The sequence below is a fragment of the Artemia sp. Qi Xiang Cuo genome, chromosome 18 (assembly GCF_049724085.1).
Source record: "Artemia sp. Qi Xiang Cuo chromosome 18, ASM4972408v1, whole genome shotgun sequence".
NCBI classification, from domain to species: domain Eukaryota; kingdom Metazoa; phylum Arthropoda; class Branchiopoda; order Anostraca; family Artemiidae; genus Artemia; species Artemia sp. Qi Xiang Cuo.
The window spans coordinates 23860957-23870128 of record NC_142811.1 but is presented as its reverse complement, the minus strand read 5'-3'; positions in this window follow the sequence as shown (position 1 = coordinate 23870128).

Here is a 9172-nt window from a genome sequence, read left to right as displayed (position 1 = left end):
TGTCTGAAACCTATATTTTGGGATGAGTAGTTTGCTATTTTTGACTTTTCTGAGCTAGGTTTCTTAGTCTTTCGTTGGTGTGTGTTTACTGAAACCTATGATTTGGTATATGTAGTTTGCTATTTTTGAATTTTCTGAGCTGGATTTATTAGCCTTTCATAGGTGTGTGTTGACTGAAACCTATGATTGGGATGAGTGGTTTGCTATTTTTGTCTTTTCTGAGCTAGATTTCTTAGCCTTTCATAGGTGTGTGTTGTCTGAAACTTATGATTTGGGATGGGTAGTTTGCTATTTGAACTTTTCAGAGCTATGATTCTTAGTCCGTCATAGGCGTTTGTTGTCTGAAACTTCTAGTTTGGGATGAGTAGTTTCGCTATTTCAGGCTTTTCTGAGCTAAGGTTTCTTAGTCTTTCATAGGTGAATGATGTCTGAAACCTATGATTTGGGATGTGTAAATTACTATTTCGGGCTTTTCTGAGTGGGATTTCTTAGTCTTTCATAGGTGTGTGTTGTCTGAAACCTATGATTTGGGATGGGTGGATTGCTAATTTTTAATTTTATGATCTTAAATTCTTATACTTTAATAGGTGTTTGTTGTCTGAAACATATAGTTTTGGATGAGTAGTGTGCTATTTTTGATTTTTCTGAGCTAGGTTTCTTAGCCTTTCATAGGTGAGTGATGTCTGAAACCTATGATTTGGGTTGTGTAAATTACTATCTCGGGCTTTTCTGAGCTATATTTCTTAGTCTTTCGTTGGTGTGTGTTGTCTGAAACCTAAGATTTGTGATGGATGGTTTTCTATTTTTGACTTTTCATAGCTGCATTTCTTAGCCTTTCATAGGTGTTTGTTGTCTGAAACCTATAGTTTGGGATGACTAGTTTCCTATTTTTGACTTTTCTGAGCTAGATTTCTTAGCCTTTCATAGGTGTGTCCTTTCAGAAAATTATGATTTGGGATATGTAAATTACTATTTCGGGCTTTTCTGAGTTGGATTTCTTAGTCTTTCATAGGTATGTGTTGTCTGAAACCTATGATTTGGGATGTGTGGGTTGCTATTTTTTTACTTTTCCGAGCTGGATTTCTTAGCCATTCATAGGTGAGTGCTGTCTGAAACCTTATGATTTGGGATGGTTAATTTTCTATTTCTGGCTTTTATTAGCTAGGTTTCATAGCCTTTAATAGGTGTATGTTGTCAGAAAATTACGATTTGGGAATGTGTAGTTTGCTATTTGAACTTTTCAGAGCTAGGATTCTTAGTCCATCATAGGTGTTTGTTGTCTGAAACCAATAGTTTGGGATGACTAGTTTGCTATTTCAGACTTTTCTGAGCTAGATTTCTTAGCCGCTCATAGGAGTGTGTTGTCTGAAACTTATGATTTGGGATATGTAGATTACGTTTTCGGGCTTTTCTGAGTTGGACACTTCTAAATTTTTCCACACACGAAAACTTACACACACACACGTCAAAACTTACACACACAAAAGCTTAGACACACAAAAACTTACACACACACACACACAAAAACTTACACCCACACGCAAAAACTTACACCCACACGCACAAACTTAAATGCACACAAAAACTTACATTTAAACAAAAAATTACACACACACTAAAAATTACACACACTCAAAAAAAATTACACGCACACACACAAAAACTTACAAACACCCACGACAACTTACGCACACAGACACACACACACAAACAAACATACAAAATACATACAAATGAACACTAAAACTTACATGCACATAAAAACTTACATGCACACAAAAACTTACACACACTCACAAAATCTTACACTCACACACAAAAACTTAAACACACACTCTAAAAATTACTCACACACTCGAAAACTTACACACACACACACACACAAAAACTTACACACACACACAACAAAACTTACACACACACACACGAAAACTGACACTCACAATCAAAAACTTACACACACACTAAAACTTACACACACACACACAAACAAAAACTCACACAATCACACTAAAACTTACATACACAAAAAAAAATAAATGCACACAAAAAATTACACACACACACACACACACACACACACAAAACTCACAAACACACACACACACACACCAAAACTTACACACACACGCCAAAACTTACAAAAACACAAAAAATGACACACACACACACACACACTCACACACAAACTTACACATGCACACGAAAACTTACATGCACACAAAAACTTACATGCACACAAAAACTTACACACATACACACACACACAAACACAAACAAACACACACACACACACTAAAAATTACACAAACACTCCAAAACTTACACACACAAAAACTTACACACACACAAACACAAAAAAAAAAAATTACACATGAACACAACAAAAAACTCACACACACACGCACAAAAAATTACACACACACACACACACAAACACACACACACACACACACACAAACACTTACACACACACACACAAACACACACACACACACAAAAACACACACAAAAACTAAAACACACACACAAAAGCTAAGACACACAAAAACTAACACACACACACACAAAAACTAACACACACAAGCAAAAACTAACATGCACACAAAAACTTACATGCACACAAAAACTTACACACACACACAAAAACTAACACACACGCACAAAAACATAAACACACACAAAAAAATACACACCCAAACACACTTACACACACACACACACACACACACACTTACACATGCACACGAAAACTTACATGCACACAAAAACTTACACAAAGAGACAGGCAAAAAGTTAGGTGTATGATTAGGTTAGGTTAGGTTAGATTAAGTTAGGATAGGTTAAGTTAGGTTAGGCTAGGTTAGCCGACGTACGCGCGCGTACGTAGGCTAACCTAGCCTATCCTAACCTAACTTAATCAAACCTAACCGAATCATACACCTAACTTTTTGCCTGTCTCTCACCTAACCTAAGCTAACCTAAGTGAAGCGTACATGGGCTAACCTAACCTAACTTAACCTAACCTAACTTAATCTAGCCTAACCTAACCATACTCGCCGGAAAAGATTAGGTTAACTTATCATGAGCGCTCATGATAAGTTAACATAACCTAACTTAAACAGTGAATGTCCACCATTCAGACTGGTGGACTGAAACCCCAATATTGAGCGAGTGGATTTTCATCATTCAGGCTGGTGGACTAAGACCCCAATTCTGAGCTAGTGAATTTCCACCATTCATGCTGGTGGACTAAGACCCCGATTCTGAGCTAGTTAATTTACACCTTTCAGGCTGGTGGACCGGGACCCCAATTCTGAGCTAGTGGATTTCCACCATTCGGGTTGGTGGACTAAGACCCCAATTTTCCAACTCTTGCATTTCATGACAGAAATTCAAAATGAACTTCGAAAAATCAAGAGAATGTAACTATGAGAAGGTAAAGCACAACAAGTCACTACTGAAATATTCCAACTCTTGCATTTCACGACAGAAATTCAAAATGAAATTTGAAAAATTAATACATTGTAACTGTGATATGGTAAGTGTGTATAATTTTTTGTGTGTGTGTGAGTTTTGGCGTGTGTGTGTGTAAGTTTTCGTGTGTGTGCGTAAGTTTTAGTGTGTGTGTGTGTAAGTTTTTGTGTGTGTGTGTAAGTTTTTGTGAGTGTGAGTAAGTTTTTGTGTGTGTAAGTTTTTGTGTGCATGTAAGTTTTTGTGTGAATGTAAGTTTTTGAGTGTGGGTGTAAGTTTTTGTGTGTGTGTGTAAGTTTTTGTGTGTATTAGATTGTGTGTGTGTAAGTTCTGTAGTGTGTGTGTGTTAGTTTTCGTGTGTTTGTGTGTGTGTGTGTGTGTGTAAGTGTGTGTGTGATTTTTTTTTTTAATTGACTTGTGCTAGTGTGTGTGTGTGTGTGTGTGTGTGTGTAAGTTTTTGTGTGTGTGTATGTTTTTGTGTGTGTTTATGTGTGTGTGCGTGGGAGTAAGTTTTTGTGTGTGTGTGTAAGTTTTTGTGTGCATGTAAGTTTTTGTGTGCATGTAAGTTTTTGAGTTTGGGTGTAAGTTTTTGTGTGTGTGTGTGTAAGTTTTTGTTTGTCTAAGCTTTTGTGTGTGGGTGTAAGTTTTTGTGTGTGTGTTTGTCAGTGTGTGTGTTTGTGTGTGTGTGTGTGTAAGTTTTTGTTTGTGTGTGTGTGTTTTTTTGTTTGTGTGTGTGTGGGTTTTGTTGTTTAAGTTTTTGTTGTTTTATTTTTTTTCGTTTGTGTGTGTTTTTTCTTGTTGGTTTGTGAATTATTTTTTTGTGTGTGTGTGTGTTAGATATTGTTTTTGATTGTGCGTTTGAGTTTTTTGTTTTGATCATGTGTAAGGTTTTGTTTGTGTATGTGTGTGTGTGTGTGTGTGTGTAAGTTTTTGTGTGTGTAAGTTTTGGCGTGTGTGTTTAAGTTTTCGTGTGTGTGTGTGTGTGTGAGTTTTTGTGTGTGTGTGTGTGTGTGTAAGTTTTTGTGTGCATGTTAGTTTTTGTGTGCATGTTAGTTTTCGTGTGATTATGTTAGTTTGTTTGTGTGTGTGTGTGTGTTCGTGTGTGTCATTTTTTGTGTGTTTGTAAGTTTTTGCGTGTGTGTGTAAGTTTTCGCGTGTGTGTGTGTGTGTGTGTGTGAGTTTTGTGTGTGTGTGTGTGTGTGTTTGTGTATAAGTTTTTGTGTGCATGTAAGTTTTTGTGTGCATGTAAGTTTTAGTGTGCATGTGTAATTTTTTGTGTGTGTGTGTGTGTGTGTGTAAGTTTTTGTGTGTATGTGTTAGTTTTCGTGTGTGTGTGTGTAAGCTTTCATGTGTGTGTGTAAGTTTTTGTGTGTGTGTGTGTGTGTAAGTTTTCGTGTGTGTGTGTTAGTTTTAGTGTGTGTGTGTAAGTTTTTGTGTGTGAGTGTTAGATTTTGTGAGTGTTTGTAAGTTCTTGCTTGAATTTTTGTTTTTATTTTCATTGAAGTTGTCTATTTGATTTGGTATTATTTTTTATTTATGTGTGTGTGTGTGTGTAGTTGGGCGTTAGTTTTCGTGTGTGTGTGCTATTTTTTTTTTGTGTGTGTGTAATTTGTTTTTCGAGTTTGTAATTTTTAGTGTGTGTGTAAGATTTTGTGTAAATTTAAGTTTTTGTGTGCATGTAAGTTTTTTTCGTGTGGGTGTAAGCTTTTTCGTGCGGGTGTAAGTTTTTTTGTGTGTGTGTTTGTAAGTTTTTGTGTGTCTAAGCTTTTGTGTGTGTAAGTTTTGAAGTGTGTGTGTGTAAGTTTTCGTGTGTGGAAAAATTTAGAAGTATCCGACTCAGAAAAGCCCGAAAACGTAATTTACATATCCCAAATCATAAGTTTCAGACAACACACTCCTATGAGCGGCTAAGAAATCTAGCTCAGAAAAGTCTGAAATAGCAAACTAGTCATCCCAAACTATTGGTTTCAGACAACAAACACCTATGATGGACTAAGAATCCTAGCTCTGAAAAGTTCAAATAGCAAACTACACATCCCAAATCGTAATTTTCTGACAACATACACCTATTAAAGGCTATGAAACCTAGCTAATAAAAGCCGGAAATAGAAAATTAACCATCCCAAATCATAAGTTTCAGACAGCACTCACCTATGAACGGCTAAGAAATCCAGCTCGGAAAAGTCAAAAAATAGCAACCCACACATCCCAAATCATAGGTTTCAGACAACAAATACCTATGAAAGACTAAGAAATCCAACTCAGACAAGCCCGAAATAGTAATTTACATATCCCAAATCATAATTTTCTGAAAGGACACACCAATGAAAGGCTAAGAAATCTAGCTCATAAAAGTCAAAAATAGCAAACTAGTCATCCCAGACTATATGTTTCAGGCAACAAACACCTATGAAAGGCTAAGAAATACAGCTCAGAAAAGTCAAAAGTAGCAATCCATTCATCACAAATCATAGGTTTCAGAGAACACACACCAACGAAAGACTAAGAAATCTAGCTTAGAAAAGCCCGAAATAGTAATTTACATATCCCAAATCATGGGTTTCAGACAACACTCACCTATGAACGGCTAAGAAAACTAGCTCAGAGAAGTCAAAAATAGTAAACTAGTCATCCCAAACTATAGGTTTCAGACAACAAACACCTATGAAAGGCTAAGAAATTCAGCTCAGAAAAGTCAAAAGTAGCAATCCACCCATCCCAAATCATAGGTTTCAGACAACACACACCTATGAAAAACTAAGAAATCCCACTCAGAAAAGCCCGAAATAGTAATTTACATATCCCAAATCATAGGTTTCAGACATCATTCACCTATGAAAGACTAAGAAACCTTAGCTCAGAAAAGCCTGAAATAGCGAAACTACTCATCCCAAACTAGACGTTCCAGACAACAAACGCCTATGACTGACTAAGAATCATAGCTCTGAAAAGTTCAAATAGCAAACTACACATCCAAAATCATAAATTTCAGACAACACACACCTATGAACGGCTAAGAAATCTAGCTCAGAAAAGACAAAAATATCAAACCACTCATCCCAATCATAGTTTTCATTCAACAAACACCTATGAAATGCTAATCAATCCATCTCATAAAATTCAAAAATAGCAAACTACGTATCCCAAATCATAGGTTTCAGTCAACATACACCAACGAAAGACTAAGAAACCTAGCTCAGAAAGGTCAAAAATAGCAAACTACTCATCCCAAGCTACTTGTTTCAGACAACATTCACCCACGAAATACTAGAAAACCTTAGCTCAGAAAAGCCTGAAATAGCAAACTACACATCCCAAATCATAATTTTCTGACAACACATACCTATGAAAGGCTAAGAAACCTAGCTCAGAAAAGTCGAAAATATCAAACTACACATCCCAAATCATAGGTTTCAGACAAAACACACCTATGAAAGACTAAGAAATACAACTCAGAAAAGCCCAAAATAGTAATTTACATATCCCATATCATAAGTTTCAGACAGCATTCACCTACGAAATACTATATCCCAAATCATAAGTTTCAGACAGCATTCACCTATGAAATACTAAGAAACCTTAGCTCAGAAAAGTCTGAAATAGCCGACTACTCATCCCAAACTCGAAGTTTCAGACAACAAACACCTATGAGTGACTAAGAATCCTAGCTCTGAAAAGTCCAAAAAGCAAACTATACCTCCCAAATCATAATTTTCTGAAAGGACACACCTATGAAAGGCTAAGAAATCTAGCTCAGAAAAGTCAAAAATAGCAAATTAACCATCCCAAATCATAGGTTTCAGCCAACACACACCTACGAATGGCTATGAAATCCTGCTCAGAAAAGTAAAAAAATAGCAACCCACACACCCCCAAATCATAGGTTTCAGACATCACACACCTACGAAAGACTAAGAAGTCTGGTTATGAAAATTCAGAAATAGCAAATTACATATCCCAAATCATAGGTTTCAGACAACACTCACCATTGAACGGCTAAGAAACCTAGGTCAGAAAAGTCAAAAATAGCAAACTAGTCATCCCAAAATATTTGTTACAGACAAAAAACAACTATGAAAGTCTAATAAATCCAGCTCAGAAAAGTCAAAAGTAGCAATCCACCCATCCCAAATCATAGGTTTCAGACAACACTCACCTATGAAAAGACTTAGAAATCCAGCTCAGAAAAGTCAAAAATAGCAAACTACACATCTCAAATCATAGGTTTCAGACAACACACATCAATGAAAGACTAAGAAACTTAGCTCAGAAAAGTCAAAAATAGCACACTACTCATCCCAAACTATTGGTTTCAGACAACATTCACCTACGAAATACTAGAAAACCTTAGCTCAGAAAAGCCTGAAATAGCAAACTATACATCCCAAATCATAATGTTCTGACAACACATACCTATGAAAGTCTAAGAAACCTAGCTCAGAAAAGTCGAAAATAGCAAACTACACATCCCAAATCATAGGTTTCAGACACTACACACCTATGAAAGACTAAGAAATCCAACTCAGAAAAGCCCGAAATAGTAATTTACATATCCCAAATCATAAGTTTCAGACAGCATTCACCTACGAAATACTAAGAAACCTTAGCTCAGAAAAGTCTGAAATAGCCAACTACTCATCCCAAACTCGAAGTTTCAGACAACAAGCACCTATTAGTGACTAAGAATCCTAGCTCTGAAAAGTCCAAAAAGCAAACTACACCTCCCAAATCATAATTTTCTGAAAAGGACACACATATGATAGGCTAAGAAATCTAGCTCAGAAAAGTAAAAAATAGCAAATTACCACCCCAAATCATAGGTTTCAGTCAACACACACCTACGAATGCCTAAGAAGTCTAGCTCAGAAAAGTCAAAAAAATAGCATACAACACATCCCAGATCATAGGTTTCAGACACCACACACCTACGAAAGACTAAGAAATCAGGTTATGAAAAGTCGGAAATAGCAAATTACATATCCCAAATCATAGGTTTCAGACAACACTCACCTATGAACGGCTAAGAAACCTAGCTCAGAAAAGTCAAAAATAGCAAACTAGTCATCCCAAACTATAGGTTTCAGACAACACACACCTATGAAAGACTAAGAAATCCAACTCAGAAAAGCCAAAAATAGCAAAGTACATATCCCAAATCATCGGTTTCAGTCAACACACACCAACGAAAGACTAAGAAACCTATCTCGTAAAAGTCAAAAATAGTAAAGTACTCATCCCAAACTATTGGTTTCAGACAACATTCACCTACGAAATACTAGAAAACCTTAGCTCAGAAAAGCCTGAAATAGCAAACTATACATCCCAAATCACAATTTTCTGACAACGCATACCTATGGAAGGCTAAGAAATCCAGCTCAGAAAAGTCGAAAATAGCAAACTACACATCCCAAATCATAGGTTTCAGACACCACACAACTATTAAAGACTAAGAAATCCAACTCACAAAAGTAAAAAATAGCAAACTAAATATCCCATATCATACGTTTCTGTCAACACACACCAACGAAAGGCTAAGAAACCTAGCTCATAAAAGCCTGAAATAGCAAACTACTCATCCCAAATCATAGGTTTCAGACAACACACATCAACGAAAGACGGGTGCTCGGGGAGAGCCTTTGAGGGTCTGTGGGTCCCTTGAGGGCCGGTGGTCCTTTGGGAGCTCGGGGGGACCTTTGGG